Source organism: Arvicanthis niloticus, chromosome 1 (assembly GCF_011762505.2).
Source record: "Arvicanthis niloticus isolate mArvNil1 chromosome 1, mArvNil1.pat.X, whole genome shotgun sequence".
Taxonomy (NCBI): Eukaryota; Metazoa; Chordata; class Mammalia; order Rodentia; family Muridae; genus Arvicanthis; species Arvicanthis niloticus.
This window is the reverse complement of record NC_047658.1, coordinates 529,137-545,928: the sequence shown is the minus strand read 5'-3', so window position 1 is coordinate 545,928 and position 16,792 is coordinate 529,137. Positions and strand designations below refer to the sequence as shown.

At 49.5% G+C, this 16,792-nt stretch overlaps 1 long non-coding RNA gene across 2 annotated transcripts; it reads right to left on the bottom strand.

Annotated features, from left to right (window-relative positions):
• Positions 1-7,286: 7,286 nt before the first annotated feature.
• On the bottom strand, positions 7,287-12,243 carry LOC143441258 (uncharacterized). 2 transcript variants are annotated; one of them, XR_013108487.1, is made up of 3 exons: positions 11,951-12,243; positions 10,327-11,376; positions 7,287-7,914 (listed from the first exon to the last, which is right to left on the bottom strand). It is a non-coding gene; the product is annotated as an uncharacterized LOC143441258 (long non-coding RNA). The 2 variants fall into 2 exon arrangements; XR_013108497.1 differs by having other exon boundaries at positions 7,287-7,909.
• Positions 12,244-16,792: the final 4,549 nt, after the last annotated feature.

Below are 16,792 nucleotides of genomic sequence, written 5' to 3'. Positions count from 1 at the left end.
GACCAGAGTGGCAGCTTGGGCTGGGACATTTTGGTCCCCAAGCGTGGGGAAGAGCAGCATGGGCTGCAACATAGGACATGTCCTTCTCTTCCCTGAAGCATGTGGCAGACCACGGAGAAAGCTATAGTGTTTGTGTCTGAAAGATGCACATAAGCAAAGCCTGCCTCCTGGAGAAGAACAGGAGTATCCAAGCAAGGCTGCCCGGCAGCTGCTGTGTGCAGAGCAAGGCCAACACTGGTATAGCGAGACAGCATGTCTTGAGATATGGATGGCTTCCTGTGGCCTGGCACAGTGTCCTTGACATAAGATCTAGCTTGTGTTTGATAGGCAAGAAATCTGGGCATGGTAGCACTTGCCTATAACCCCAGTGTCAGGAGGTGGGGTCTGGAGAATGAGACATTCAAGACCAACCCCAGTCTTTTTGAAAGCCAGGCTAGGAAACATGGGCTGTGTCTCAAAAAATAATTTTCTTAGAGTCAGAAAAAAAAAATTCTTCTGATGCATTGGAGGCAAAGCAAGGCCCAAGCAAAAGAGCATGCGAGCCCGCCTTCCGGCCTTGAATTCACAGAGATCCCCCTGCCTCTGCCTTCTGAGTGCTGGGATGAAAGGTGTGCACCACCACTGCCTGGCCTTAAAGCAGTTTCTTAAACTTTTCAAAAAACTGAGAACTACACAGAGGATCTCACAGGGAATCTTAGTGGGGAGGTGTTGAGACAGTCTTACTGCAAAGTTCATGCTGACCTCAACGTTGAAACCTCCAGCTCAGTCTCCAAGGATCACAGTTATGTCCATCACTTCCAGCTGAGACTCGAGAGCTTAATGAAGAGCAGGGCCCTGTTCTGGACCAGAGTCTAATTTCTCAAACACCCCATGGCCACTGCACATCCTGTATCCACACCGACTCACAGCTTCAAAACTGAGTCTTGGGCCAGGAAGATGGCTCAGCAAGCAAAAGTATTTGCTACTGAAGCCAGGTATCTGAGTTCAATCCCCAAAATATACAGCAGAGAGAACTTCCAAGGGTTGACTTTCACACGTTTGTACACGTGTGCCCACAGTCATACATGCAAACGCATCACGCACATGCATATGCACAATGATAATAATTAACAAAGTAAAAATTAAATATAAAATAAAATGGAGTCCTTTCTCCCTAGCAGATTCCAAGTACCTCCTAGCTCAGGACAGCCTCAGATGATGGCTACTCTGACTACAATCCTGCCTTGTACTATGTCAGGCTCAAATCAAGGAGTAAAATCAATTTCCTCTTATACCTGAGTCAATCTTATATTGCTTTGACCAATGTTACTGAGACTATAGTCATTAAAACCTGGAAGCATCCACTTTCTCCCGGAGATCACATGCTCTGATCCTGGCAGCCCCAGGAGCTGCATGGAGCCACTACAAAGATAGCAAGATTCCAGACACAGAGCAAAGCATTCTGAGAACCTGCCAGAAGAGCCATCAGCCAAACAGATTACTGAATGAAACAGGCCCAGCAGCCAGAGAAAGTGACAGAGCCAGATAAATCAGAAAAGATGTCATCAGAACAGAGCCAACACAGAGGATGGCAAGAAACAGCAAACTCTTATTCACTGAAGCCCCAAAGCTTTTGGAGGCTGGACCACAATAAGTGACCCTATCTTCAGGCAGGCTGTGTAGAAGTGGGCCATCCGCATCAGTGAAGTTCTTAGAAAGCCTAAAGTGAACTATTCATCCAAACATGTTTATTTCTGAAGAATCAAATGCTTCCACTGTCTTCATATCACAGTGACGGAATGAGGTAGTCTGAGCAGGGTCACTTACCAACATCAGTGGCCAAGGGCTGAAGGATGTTGGCATCCTGATAGCTTTGCACTGAGACCAGCATAGGACACTCACCTGGTGCAGCCACATGCCTGGTTCCCAATCCCTTCCATTCCACTTACAGGCTACTCTCCAGCAATCCAGCCCTCCCTGCCAAGCATCCTCTGACCTTTTAAGCCTCTGTGCCCTCATCCTGATGGAGCTTGCCACCTCCAGAACATAAGGGGACAGAGTGTGTGACACACATCTGGCTCCAGCTGTGGAAAGGACAGTCTTTGGAGGCCTTTTCCTCTCTCACATCCTTTTTGCTCAAACTCTCCAGGACCCCCAGAGCCAACCCCCCCCCTAGGGAGTGACTTGCTGGCTCCTTTGTAAGCATGGAAGGATCAAATCCATGGCTCCCCTTGCAAATAAAGGCCTCAGCAGGCTACTCATTCCCAAACAGCCTTCCCTCTGTGAAGTCAGTCTACAAACTATTTGTCAGGGATTCCTAGGCCCTCATTCACCAAAGACTCACTTCTTAATGACACACAGCAGAAGCCTGTGAGTATGTAAAAAGGTCTCTGAAGCAGTTCTGGGTCAGAGGAGTACTCGCCGCCATATTGGCTGTCTTCCACCCTCCACCCTGCCTTGCTCCCTTCATCCCAACCACCAGCTACTGCTCTGGATCCTGCCTGCTTGGCTCCCTTACCTCATCCCAAGGCTAGTTAAGACACTGGAGGGCAGGCTGTGCTATAAGAGGTATAGATGTCAGAAACCGGATGAGGGAGCTTGCAGCTCCTCCTGACTCATCCCTCCTCCCCAGGCAGCCCTAGGCCTAGGCTCCCCTGACCACAGCCTGAGAATCCCATGGCTGACCCTCTCTGTTACAGACCCCAAAGGCTGTGAGGCTCTACTTTTGACTCTGTAATATTCTCTCATTACTGATCTACAAAGCCCCAACACCACCTGGTCTCCTCACTGGAACCCCATTTGCTAGCCCTTTGAGAAGAGCCAAGGACAAGATACCAGGTTTCCACAAACCCCAGGGCTACCTTTGGTCCTTCCCCCACAGAGCCAAGTATGGACATGGGTGTGTGAGGCCTGCAGGAGATTCTGGCACTGGAAATGCTTCCTTGATGCTACTCACAGAGGTAACCAAAACCAGGAGACTCACTCACCCAGAACTACAGGTGTCCACTATGAAACTGAACCTACCTCCAGGACCCAGGGGAGAGACATGGCCAGAGCCAAAAAGCAAGGAAAGGAACACATGAGCAGGAATTGAAGAAGAAAGTTGGGCCCAGGTGGGGTCTGGGTAAATTCCTGGGAGTTTACCTGATGGAGGACCTGGACACCTGGCCCACCCATTCCCCTGACCCTCTCATTCTTGAGGGAGTTCCCATCCCACAGGCTGAAGAATCAAGCACCAGGGTGAAAGAATGACACTTTTCCTCACACCCAAGGGAGATGGGTCCTTGGTATCTGTCCCCATAGCAATGCTGCATGAACCTTGGTTTCCACAGTACTTAGAGACAAAATGTACTAAAGCTGTAAGTGAAGGAAGACTTCACTGAGTGGACCTGGGAAACTGGGCACCTTTGAAAAGGTCACAATCGGGAGGTTAAGCTCTTCCAGAGGCCCTGGGTTCAATTCCCAGCACCTACATGTCAGCTCACAACTGTTTGAAATTCTAGTTCCAGGAGATCTGGCATTCTCACACAGATACATTTTCAGGCAAAACACCAATGCACATAAAATAAAAATAAACAAATCACTAAAAATATATATAAAAAAAAAAAGAAAAGTCACTTTGGTCCCAAACAAGTGACTCAGAAAGTTCTGGAACTTGTACTGTAAAAGCTTGGCCTCCAGCTTCCTATCTCAGGCTCCTGATTTAACCTTGGGAGGCCCCCCCTTTCCCTTCTATTCCCACAGCCAAGTTCTAGGCATGATTTCATATCAAGATCATGCTCCCCTGGGATGCCAAACTCTTATTACAAATTTTTATTTTATAAACATGTATGCATATATTATTTTCATTACAGGGCTGGGGATTCAATTCAAGAGAGGCCAGCCTATGCTAGGCCAGCACTCCACCACTGAAATATTTTTATTCTTGAGTTACTACTTTTACCTTTTTTCCTATTTCCAATTAGGAATCTTATATCTTCATAGTCCTAGTCTTTTTAAAGACCAGTAATCTTGAGTTCAAAACTGATCTGTAGGGACTATATCTTATCTGGATCCTTTTCCTAGGGCAGCTTCCAAGTTAAGTTTCTTGCTGAGTGGAGAAAAGGAGGCCCAGAGTGCCATGTGCCTGAAGTATCAACACAAACCTCAGAGCCAGGGCCCTCAAATGAGATGATAGTGTTTTCCTCTACTGATGAATAGAGACCCAGAGACTCTACAAGCTGTGCCTTCTGCTGAGATGTGAGTGATGACCACAGTCAGAGAACTTTCCCCCAGTAGACAAGAAAGGGAAGCCAGGATCCTGCTCTCAGGCTAAGGAGACAGATCCCCACGGCCATGTGGGGGCCCTGGTCAGTGAGTCGGCACACCTGGCCTCACTTCTGCTGCCAGTGATCAGCAGCTGCTTATCTGTAATTCCTTCCCTATGACCTGGGGGCTCTGAGCTAGACAGATGCTCCCCCAGGCCCTTGCAGAAAAAGGCATAAGTAGAGAATCTGGCAAAAGAGTAGAATACACTAGACACGGATCAGTGCTGGCCAGTTTCCACAGGCTAGCCGTGGCTTCTGTCTGAATGAACTTCAGGTATTCCTTGTCTATCCTGGCCCCTAGCCGGTCACCTCTTTAGGCTGATACCACACCAGCCTTAGCTTCCACCACACAGAGCTGAAGCAAGAATCAGGTTCCTCCATTAACCAAATAACCTGCAGGCAAACCTTCCTGGACCACAACCAGAACACAGCTCCCCCTGTAATCTGGTCACTGGTTTGCTGACCCTCTGGGGACACACTATCTACAGTCACTCAAGTCTGCTCCCAACTAAACCTAGAGTCTCTACCATGACAAGGCCCCACTCTCCCCCATCTCAGCACTCTGGTCAGGCCCAGACTTAGGAAAGGACTGCTCAGTTTCATTAGAAGATGTTTTTTGTACCCCAAAGTCTCTTAACAAATAGGTCCGTCCAGGTGTGGTCAGAAGTGGGGAGGGTTTCTGTACTCTGTTCTTTGATTTGTTTCTGATTTGCTCCTCAATGATCACCACACTGGCGAGATGCACTCAAGGCCAGGGATCCTGGCAAGAAAAAAAAAAGGAAGAAATACTTGTTTATTGGAAGGTAGGTAATAGTTCAGGATATGTCCTCCAGCCCCAAATGCTACCAGACCTACCTGTCCTAACCAATCTGCAATAGCAATGGCTATGGACATCCTCCTCCCAAAAAACTGTCCACAAGCAGAGACACAAGCTGAAGCCACCAACCAAGGAAGCCAGGACAGCAGTAACAGGCATTCACAGGAGAATCCCCGGCACCCAGGAAAACAAAAAACTAAAGCTGAGTGGTGGTGGAGCACACTGATCCTAGCACTCAGGAGGCAGAGGCAGTTGGATCTACGTGAGTTCAAGGACAGCCAGGGCTAAATAGAAATACTGTCTTGAAAAAACAAAACAGCAAAAACAACAACAACAAAATAAAAACAAAACCATGGTGATATGCCTATGACCCCACAGGTTCTAGCCTGGTGCTGAGCCATGCAGAAAGCTGTGGAATTTAACTGAGTATGGTAGCCCACATGTGTGATCCTAACACATGGCAGGTAGAAGTAAGAAGGATCAGGTGTTCAAAGTTACCCTCAGCTACAGAGAGACCATTTTGGGCTACATAAAACCCTGCCTCAAAATAAGAAATCATTAAAAAAAAATCTGTGAAATAGGTTCCTACTGGACCCAGAATGGGAAAATAGAAAGAACGTTGAACCAAGACCAAGAAAAAAAAAGGTAAAAACCCAGCAGAGGCCATGGTCTCCTCTAAACAGTTGGGAGGCAATGGAATAGCTCCTCAAAGTTCTCTCATCAGAGCTACCACTGGGGTTCCAAGCAGACAATGACAAAGGCTTTGGTAAAACAAAAGCCACATTGAGATGTGAGGGAGCCGGAAGAAACCTGATGGCTGTCACTGGCCACTTCCCAGCTCTCGAGTCATATATGGAAAACTGGAAAGCATGAAGCAAACTACAGAATACACTGATGTGCATTTCTGGGCAACCCTTCCCGGGATGACCAGATAAACCTAGGCCAGAATCGCAGCCCATCTTCTGGCTGTCTTTCATAGCACTTGGTGGGAACACAAATTAGCAAAGCTGAGTCTGAGTCTTCCATCTGCTCAGTAGAAGTAGCGCACTAGAGCACGGCACCATGCTCCACACCTCAGTGGCTAAGACAACTGTCTCAGCTGTGTCCCCACTTCCTGCCTTCTATGGGAGACGACCCCCACACCCTTACACCACCTATCTGATACTCTGAGCTCTAAGGAAGAAGCAGGGTATCTGATAACCACGTCTTCCCTCCTTGCAGCTCTTCACCTTACCTAACAGGCTTTCACCCCTGTTCCTTCAGATCTTGATAACAGTCATTCCTACATTCAGGTCAGACAGGATCCCCATTTGACTGAGAGCACTGAGCTCCCACAAGCCAAATACCATCTGGAGTTAAGCAAAGACAGCTAGTGATCAGAATTTGACACAAGCAGTCTCTTGACCTGGGTCACTGAGGGAATGGCTGGACAAGACTTCCTCCACACCAAAATTTCAAGGTGTTGTCACCTACTCCAACTAGGCACAGGTGGCTGAGTGATCCCGAGCCCCAATGCTTTGTTTTCTTTCTCTAGGATGGTCATATACCATATGACATTGGGGTGTATACTCCAGGGGCTAAGAGGTGGTCCTTCTGGACTGGCAACTGGGACCCCAAGGCTGCTCAGGACATGTTTGACTCAGGGCATTAGAAGCAATGCCACCTGGGTGAGACCAGGCTGAAAGAGAAGGCATGCCATAGATAGGGAGGAGTGTGGGACTCACCTCCCTCAGCAGCTGCATCCCTTCCAGCTTATCCTGCTGCTGCTGGGTCACAGTGACCCCCAAGAGAAGCGTGTGCACAACACAGGAGACCACAGAGATGATGACAACGGGGCGGAGGCTGAGGGGCAGCGTTATGAAGAAGGAGAAGACAAAGAAGGCCTACCAACCCACAGTGTCACTGGCTGCGTGGGCACGTGAAAAGTTCAGGCCCAGGTAGGAGAAAATCTGTGGTGTGATGAGCAGCCAGAGCAGGTAGGGTACCACTTTGTGGCTCACTCGGTCCGGGAGCAGCCCCTTTTGCAGAGCACGAAAAGGATGATGTCCAAGACCAGACCGATGCCTGTCACCATGAGGAGGGCCAGCTTGTCGCTGGAGAAGACCACCGCGCACATCACTACCGTTGTTGTTTTAAGAAGAAGTCCGACCGCAGCTCAGAACAGACCACTCCAGACCATGCGGTTCCAAGGGGGAGAAAGTTTATTCAGGGGAAAGGGCAAAGGTGGGGAGAGAAGAGAAGTAGAGGCCGGCCATGACCACGTGGAGAGACAGAAAGGTGGGGGAGGGGACAGAGAGGTAAGAGGCAAGAGGGTAAGAGAGAGGAAGAGGGCAAGAGCAAGAAGAGAGCAAGAGAAGAAGAGAGAGAGGAGGGGGCAAGCAGCCCCTTTTATAGTGGATCAGACTACCTGGCGGTTGCCAGGTAACTGTAGGGAGGAGCATACCTGGCTGTTGCCAGGTAACTGGGGAGGTGGAGTTTAGACGGAATACTAACATTCCACCCTTTTGGTTTAATTAAAAAAGAAAAAATTAGAAAGAGGTGACTGTGAAGCAGGAATAGGGACGTCGCCGTGATATCTGGCTACTTCCTGCTGGCATTGGGGGCGACGTGTTTCTAGGGGAAACACAGAAGAATGGGTATGGGGGTGTTTGTCCGATCGTAGGAGAATTGGCTATTTCCTGCTGTCCAGGGTCCATGGAGCCATCTGAGGACAGGTCAGAAGGAGCAGGTCCAGTAGAAGCAGCTGTGTATGTGTCAGGAGATGGAGCATCTAGAGGTTGCTTCTCTGGAGTTGTTCTGGATGTGCCTGGACTTGACAAATTGTAGGGAATAAGATTACGTACATTTGGGGAAAGAAACTTTTTCTAAGATGTACATTTGAAACACAGAGGGATCCCACCCTTTGGAATAGGTAAGTGGGAAGTTTAGGCAGATATACTTATCCAGATGACACCTATTTGGTCCGTGAAAGGTAAATCTGAGTGGGTTTCCTGTAGTTTGTAAGTTTACAAAAGCGATAACAGCATGAGTTAATAACATAAGCAGTCTTTAAGATGAACCTTTGTTGGATCATATAGTGGCATGCTTTATTAGAGGTAGGCAAGTTTATAGGAACTCAGATATTAGGACAGTGGCATAGCAAGAAGAGGAAATGAGAAGCATTTAATTGATGGCAACTGAGTTTAAGTAATGAGCTAACAGATAATATCTGTGAAAGCTTAGCTGTCAATGTATTCAGAAGTCTGAAAGAGTAAACAATAATCTAGCAGTTATATATTATTTTTAAAAATGACAGAGTCCACTAGCCAGCAGTTCCCGTGGTCTCCATAGTCTCTTGGGCGAAGTCAGTTTGGCTTCCAAGCACAGAAGGCGCAGGGCTTTTTCTCTGTGGAATGGATACGCATGACATGAGAAATGACTTACCTTGGTTTAGCCAAGTCATTTGACTCACAGCATCCAGTTTAGTCCACTGCCGCTGCATTTGTTAGTGACCGTATCACCGCATGTAATCCAGGCTGTATCTTCTAGGTGTCCAAGTCTTCTGAAACCATCTTGGGTCAACTGTGACAGGCTTTGGGAGTTCTGTCGGCTACAAACTTAAATATACTATTAGCAGACTTCTGACAGGATTGAGAGCCATAAGGTTTGGTTGTAACTGAATAGAATTTAATAGCGGTAGTAAAAATCTATTAAGACAGGATAGGAAAGAGGTTTAAGTAGCTTTGGCGGGTTCTGTAGGTAGAGAAAAGCACATTTTAGTATTAGCAAGAAAACATTTGGCTAGGAACAGAATAAGAAAGCTGGCAATAGTGGCATACGATCAAATGGCTGGAAAGCTGGGACTATGGGCCCGCAGCTGAGGGCAGAGGTCAGGTCCGCTGTGGCGGTAGGGCGGGACTTCCTATTAGCAGCTGGAAGCCACTGCCCAGTGCCTTTAGCGGCTAGGGTCTGCACTCACTTTACAGGAAAGCTGGGGCTATGGGCAGAATGTAAGAAGTAGACCCAGAGCAGAGCTAAGGAACAGAGGGGAAGGGAGCAAGCAGGGTCCTGGACCCGCTGCTTTTCAGGCGAACCGGCTGAGCCAAATGGTCACAACCAGTCGCAAATGACAGAGAAGGCAAAATGGGGAAGAGGCCTACATCAGCAGGTGGCCGACTGACCCTTGGGGGAGACACACTAGGGACTAGAGCTTGGAGCCAGTGCTCCTGCGAGAGAGAACAGTCTGTCCAGGCCCGGCCTGGGGTACTCAGCTGCGAGAAACTGTCTCAAGAGGAGAGGGGATGTGTCTCACCCAAGAGGAGTTCTAGAAGGAGGGTCAGGGAAGAAAAGGGTTAGCTCTGAGCTCAAATCTTTCTTGGGACCATGAGGATGGTTACTCTGATCAGTGGCGGATGGCTAAAAAAACCTGAGGTTAGGAACAGACAGAACACATGGAGGGATTAGAGCAAAAGTAGATTGGATATAGGGAACTTTTCCGTTTACCAGACTGTTGTATGTATGTATGAAGACCCTTTTAAATGACTGGGTCTAGTGTGCCATTAGGTGGCCATTTTAAACCATTACCTAGAGTATACCGAATCCAGACTTCATTGTAGAGATGTATCAATTTGGAAGGCCTCAAAGTAGGCGTTAATTTTAGAGATCTGAGGTTTTTAAGGAGACAACCCAGTGGGGTGCCTGAGAGTGCGGCCGAAGACAATGTAGCGCCTATTGGGTGACAGGGAGGGCTTACCAAGCTATCTTATCGGCGTCCCGATAGAAAGACGGTAAGAAATCAGCCAACGGCCTGGGTAACCAGGTCGTCACGAGGTTACCCAAGGGGCTAGCACGAACTCCCGGAGTTCGGCGGGAAGCAATTTACCCTGGTACCAGGCTTTCGACAGCTGCTAGAGCTAATTGGGAGGGAGGGTGTAAATTGCTTTCGAGGGGAGGGGAGTCACCCAGTGGCCAATGTCCTAAATAGTGGTTCGGCTAGGAGGCTAGTCATAGGGACCAGGGCAGACAAATGCCAACACTTCACCGCCCAAGGAAGACTGGCCAGGTCTTATTTGGATGGCTAGGGTCCCTCCCAGCCAATTGAAATTTCCTTACCAATAAGCCGGTGTTTGTTTGAAGAAATATGCAGTCTAGTATCAGGAAAGAGGAACCACGAGGTCTGTGTGTGGGCCTGTCTGGCTGCCTAAGCCACGTGGCAGAGTACCACGTGGTGGGCCGCAGGAGTACTTAGTCTGCAGCAGCGGTGGAAATTAACGCAGTCGGTGATGGCAGATAGCAGTGATGGAGTCCACGCGGCGTAGAGGCGGTGGCGGCGATGGGTGGCAGGTCCAGTGGGTGCAAGGCTGCGGCGCTGCCAAGCTCGGCCTCGGCCAGAACGGCAGCGGCGGCGGTGGCAGCGGCAGTGGCGGGCCCAAGCCACGTGGCATCCGCGGTCCTGCCTGGCCACCGCAGCTAGTGGCTGTGGCGGTTCCCGGACAGCGTGCGCCACCACAACAGGCGGCGGTGGCCACATGTCATCGGTCCTTTTAAACCGCCCGCTGGTGTCCCCACACCCGCGCCAGGCCCGGCCCGCCCGGTTACAGCATCCAGCAGCTGCCCCGAAGTTTTCGTATCCGAGTCACGGCACCATTGTTGTTGTTTTAAGAAGAAGTCCGACCGCAGCTCAGAACAGACCACTCCAGACCATGCGGTTCCAAGGGGGAGAAAGTTTATTCAGGGGAAAGGGCAAAGGTGGGGAGAGAAGAGAAGTAGAGGCCGGCCATGACCACGTGGAGAGACAGAAAGGTGGGGGAGGGGACAGAGAGGTAAGAGGCAAGAGGGTAAGAGAGAGGAAGAGGGCAAGAGCAAGAAGAGAGCAAGAGAAGAAGAGAGAGAGGAGGGGGCAAGCAGCCCCTTTTATAGTGGATCAGACTACCTGGCGGTTGCCAGGTAACTGTAGGGAGGAGCATACCTGGCTGTTGCCAGGTAACTGGGGAGGTGGAGTTTAGACGGAATACTAACAACTACCACAGTAGCAGTCAAAGAGGGCTGCAAAGACCACCAGTACCAGCAATGTCTCATGGCGCTGCCTTTTGAAGTAGGTCTGGTAGAGGTTCTTCAAGGACTCAGGCACGAAGGTCAGCCACATAAAGCGAGGCAGGCACAGGCAGGACCCCGAGTTCTGCACAGAAATTTCATGGGTCCAGCCAACCCCGCGGTCGGGGTCAGAGGGCAGGCTGATCGATACTCGGGATCCGATAAGCCCTGGTTCCTTGGCATGTTGGCTGGTGGCTGCTTCTAATGAGGGAGGGAGAAGTCCAGGTCAAGCCACTTCACCAGGGCTTCTTAAGACCTGGCAAAGGCAGGGAGGCTCTTCCTGGCTTCCAACTGGAGCTGGGATGCTTAGTGGGTTCGCAGGACACAGGTGGAGCTGATCATCTGCAACTTAAAAGGGCATGGCTAGTAGAAGTGCCTCTTTCCTTGCCACCCACCCTAGCCCCATACAGATCCATGCTACACAAACCTCCAACACCATAGCCTCCCAAGCACGCCCACACACTCAGTCCGATCCACACCAGACACCCGGTTTCCTGGGTCGGGTTTCTGGAGGGGCCTAGCCATCTATCTCGCCATCCCTCACATGCCCAGCTTTATTCCTGACTTCCTCATCTAAATTCCTTCCAGGCCCACTGCCTCCAAGCTGAAAATACAACGTGCCTGGAAGGAGCCGGGGCGGTCCTGGGGATTCCTTCATCTCCCTTCTGTTTACTTTCTTTTCCCCTACCCATCCCAGGGAGAATCCAGCCCCTCCCCAACCTTGGGCTCTGCAGCCTAGTGGAAGCCCCGCCCTGGATCATGGCTTGGCACTGACCTGTGCGGGAACTCGGCAGCCGCGCTCCGGAACCAGGCTGCGGAGCCGGGCCAAGCGGGTTTCAGCGAGCCGCAGGCTGCTTCCGGCAGTGCCGCCACCCCAGCTTGTCCGCCTGGAGCCTTTGCGCGGGTCCCCTCGTGGTCAGGCCCCGGGTCCGTCCGGGAGACGTGCGGGGCTGCTGCTCAGCATCCGTGGGCGCAGAGGACGGCGGCGGCGCACGCTGCGGATGGCGGCCCAAGGCCGGGGCAGCCTGCCAGCATCCTCTCCCCACACGCAGGGCGAGCCAGCCGAGTCCGTGCTCCGCCCTCTGCACATCGATTCACAAGCCACAGGCCCCAGGAGGCGGGCGGCCTCTCCCTGCCTTGTCGCCGCCTCCTGAGCGAGAGGCTCCTTTGCTGTCCCTGGTGTTCCCCCACCACTTGCCAGCGCCCGACGACCGCTGCATGGAAACGCCGAGTAGGTGGCAGACCGAAAGCGTGGATTCGCCTTTCCCTGGACAGGCTGTGTTATGGGAGGATCGAAGTCCAGCAGGTGAGGCGTGCTGGGGCACCCCGGCCGCCCTTCTTCTAGCCTGGCTTCCTTCTGGGGACAGGAGAGACCCTGGTTGAGGTTTGGGGACCGCTCCCTGAGTGGGCACATACCGTCTCAGTGTCTCCGCCGACCCTGGTAGCCCAGACGTCCAACGTAGAGCTTGATCTTTCCTCAAGGGAATATGGAGCCAAACCTGGCGACAAAAGAGAACTGGAGTAGCTTGGTTGGTACCTGGCATGTGGACCTGAAAGAGGCCTTGCTTCACGAAGATCTTCAGTGCACATCCTACTGAAGACCCCCAAAATAGGGAGACCCTCTCTCAAGTCGCGGGAAGTCACGACTACCCACAAATTCTCTCAAGACTCCATACCTGGATGCAATCAGCAGAGAGAGGCTTTATTAGGGGCCAGCGGTCAAACTGCATACCCAAGCAGGAGTAAAGTTTACTCAGAGGAGTAAACCCCTCTGAGGAGGGTTTTTTGTTTGTTTGTTTTGTTTTGTTTTTTGTTTTTTGAGACAGCGTTTCTCTGTGTAGCCCTGGCTGTCCTGGAACTCACTCTGTAGACCAGGCTGGCCTCGAACTCAGAAATCTGCCTGTTTCTGCCTCCCAAGTGCTGGGATCAAAGGCATGCGCCACCACTGCCTGGCTCTGAGGAGGGTTTTTAAAAAGGGGGAAACCATAAACCAGGGGAGTGGGAAGGGGGTGAAGGGTTATCAAGGATACATAACATAAAAATAGTGGAACATTTTAGAGGCACCCACCCTAAATGATTTAGAGTCATGTGAAAATCACTCTGCACACTCATTCTTCTCAAGAATGCAGTTTTTACCATGTCACTGTGCCCTACCCTGTCATTTACAAACTATTTATTAACTATTTCTCACTTGCTCTAGTCACAGAGCCACAGCCCGGTCATTGTGTTTTACCACCTGAATGACTTTCATTCTTTACAACCAATTCCTGAAACTGGCCTGGTTTGTTTCAGAGAAAGTTTTCCATGTCCCTAAAAGAATTTAAAAAGAATCTCTCTCTCTCTCTCTCTCTCTCTCTCTCTCTCTCTCTCTCTCTCTCTCTCTCTCTCTCTCTCATTTATAAAATGATTTTTATAATTTTTCATTCTTCAGTACCAACTGAGTGAGATGTGTTTGGGATCTTCCTTAAAGACGCAAAAGCTCCCTTTGAGTCTCTGTCTCCTAAGCTGTAGCATCAATTATTTTTCTTGAATTTGACAGAACACTTTGTTAGGAGTGAAAGTCGCGATTTTGGAAGAAAATGTGCTCAGGGGACTGAGGACAGCCCTCAGCATTAAGGGATCAGTTTAAGGGGCAGCTGAAATAAGAGAAGGAAAAGTAGCCGTGGGGGATGGGGGATGGCCAGGGATGCCCTATCATGTATGGATAGGTGTCTGTTTAGAACTTCAGGCATACAGTCACAACATACAGGGAATAGTCCATCAGAGAATTGGTCTGCCGTTGCTGTGTGTATGGGTGTTCCTCCTATTGTCTGACAAGATCATCACCTCCCCACACCTTGTACCCTTCCCACATCTCTCCCACATTCTTCAGCCCACACTCCCCAGGGCTCTGATTAGAAAGGCAGAACAGAATAACTTCAAATATAGATGGACGGTGCTCTGAATAAAGCACCACCCCATCGTTTTAAGTTGTTTGGGGTCCAGACAGTTATTTTAACTTGTTACATGATAATAAAGGACATTTTTTTTTTACTTTTAACAAAGGAATGTAATGATTAAAAGAAGAAGAAGAGAAAGAGAGAAAAAAAAAGAAAAGAAAACAGCTGCTAGGCTATGAACCCAATAGAGTTTCTGACCCACATCCACGAGGCCTGGGATTCAGTCCACAGGATTGAATCCCAACATTACAGACCAGAGGCATTAAATGACTGTGATCCCAGCACAATGAAAAGTTCAAGGTCACTGTAGCTGCATTTCAAGGTCACCCATAGCAGCACATCAAGTCTGTAGCCTGGGCTGTGTGAGACCTTGTCTCATAAAACAAAACAAAACAAAACAAAACAAAACCATTAGAGTATGCCTGAACTGCTGGGGATGCAGCTCGGTGACAGAGGGCGTTCCTTGTACCAGGTCTAGGCTTAGTCCCCAGTGCTTACAGTGGTTAAGAGCACTTGCTGTTCTTACAGAGGATCCAGGTTTGGTTTCCAGCACCCACATTGAGTTGTTCACAATTTGTAACTTTAGTTCTAAGGGATCTGGCGCCCTCTCCTGGCCTTCCTGATCTCCAAGAGCACCAGACACTCCAGAGCGTGTACACACACATACACACACACTGCACATATATACAGGCAAGAAAAAAAAAAAAACCATACAATTTTTAAAAGAAAACATTTTAAAGGCTTATAAATACCATGTTAGGGTTTATTTATTGACTTACTTAGTTTAGTTTTTTGAGATGATTTTTCCGTGTAGCCCTGGCTGTCCTGGAACTTGTTTCATAGACCAGGCTTGCCTCAAACTTAGAGATCTGCTTGCCTCTGCTTCCTAAATTCTGGGATTAAAGGTATATACCACCACACCTCATGGGATTTATTTTGACACAAAGACACTCATATTACATCTTTGAGTCTCCCCAGCCCTTGGGGTCCTCACCAATCCCTCATGTGGCAAGGCCATGCCACATACCTGGATCCTCTGGAGGCCTTTCATACAGCCTATGTCCCAGCTCTGACCCTCCATCCTGTTTGGTTTAAAGATTTATTTATATTTTCTGTGTATGACTCTTCTGCCCTTGTGTATGTACATTCACTGTGTGCATGCCCAGTGCTCAAAGAAACCAAAGGGAGGCATTGGATCCCTGGGAACAGGAATTAGGGACAGATGCGAGCCACCACATTGGTGCTGGAAACTAAACTTGGGTCCTCTGCAAGAGCAGGCAGTGCTCTTAACCACTGAGCTATCCCTCTAGCCCCTTCACCCAGTTTTGTGAAGGGAGAGGGTTCCATGCAGAGACACTCCTGATCTTTTCCTTGCTGTCCACTCATTGTCCTTCCAGAATCCTCCAGTGCACCTTACCAATTGCTATGGGAACCGGTTTACCTGGCATGTTCTAAAGCCAGGTGGACATTAGGGAAATCATAAGAGCTGGCCTCATCCTCGGGCTACTGCCAACTCTACCAGGCACCACATCTACCAAAACACAGACCCTCAGGTATACACCATTCACAGTTGCGGTGACTTTACAAGGGCAAGGGCCTGTTAGGTTGGGAAGGGGGGATCTGATTGGGCCTGAAAGGCACACATCATAGGTACCTAGAGCCGTGTGGCCAATGCCCAACAACGGGGAAGCTGAGGCCTCCCTAGTTAAAGGCATGGGGTGGATAGTGCCACTCAGAGGAGCTGCTCACTGCCACAGCCCACTCATGAAGGAGATCAAGAACTCACCTGTGTGAGTCACAATGCCTCCCAGAGTCCCTCCACTAGCATAATAGACGCTCTAGCAGAGTGAATAGCTGAGTCCCTGAAAGAGATGGCACTGTGTGTAAAAGCACTGGCTGCCCCCAAGGCAGTCAACCTGACTTTCTTCTCTGGTACTACAAAGCATTCAGGTCAAAGACATTTAAGACTAATCACTCTTGGGTCTGAAGATGTAGTTCAGTGGGTAGAGTACTTGTTTGGCATGCATGAGGCTCCAGGTTCAGTTCCCAGCATGGTATAAACCAGGTATGGTAGGCACACACTTATAATCTCAGCAATCCAGAGGCAGAGAATCAGAAGCCAAAAGTTGTCCTCAGCTACAAATCAAGTTAGAGGCCAGCATGGACAACATGAGGTGTTATCTCAGTAAAATAGTAACTGTCCTCGAGGAGGGAGTGGGTAGAGCACTTGTCTAATGTGTGGCATGTGAGGCCCTGGGTTCTATTCCCACTCCCACCAGGTCGAGTGACCAGGGTGGGCTTGTAGGGTGGTATTTTTCAGCAGTCCATTGTGTTCTGGTCAGGACCTGGCAGACAGGCTTCAATTCCATCATTTTATTTTATTTTATTTTATTTTATTTATTTATTTCTTTATTTTTTTGAGACAGGGTTTCTCTGTGTAGTCCTAGCTGTCCTGGAACTCACTCTGTAGACCAGGCTGGCTTTGAACTCAGAAATCCGCCTGCCTCTGCCTCCCAAGTGCTGGGATTAAAGGCGTGCGCCACCACTGCCCAGCAAATCTGACTTTTAAATGCCAGGGTGACATTTTCCTCACACATAAACACAGGAAAACCAGAACTGTGGATGTGAGATGAAGCCAAGAGGGAGTCCCAACCCCCACACAATCTCAGCCTCAGTTC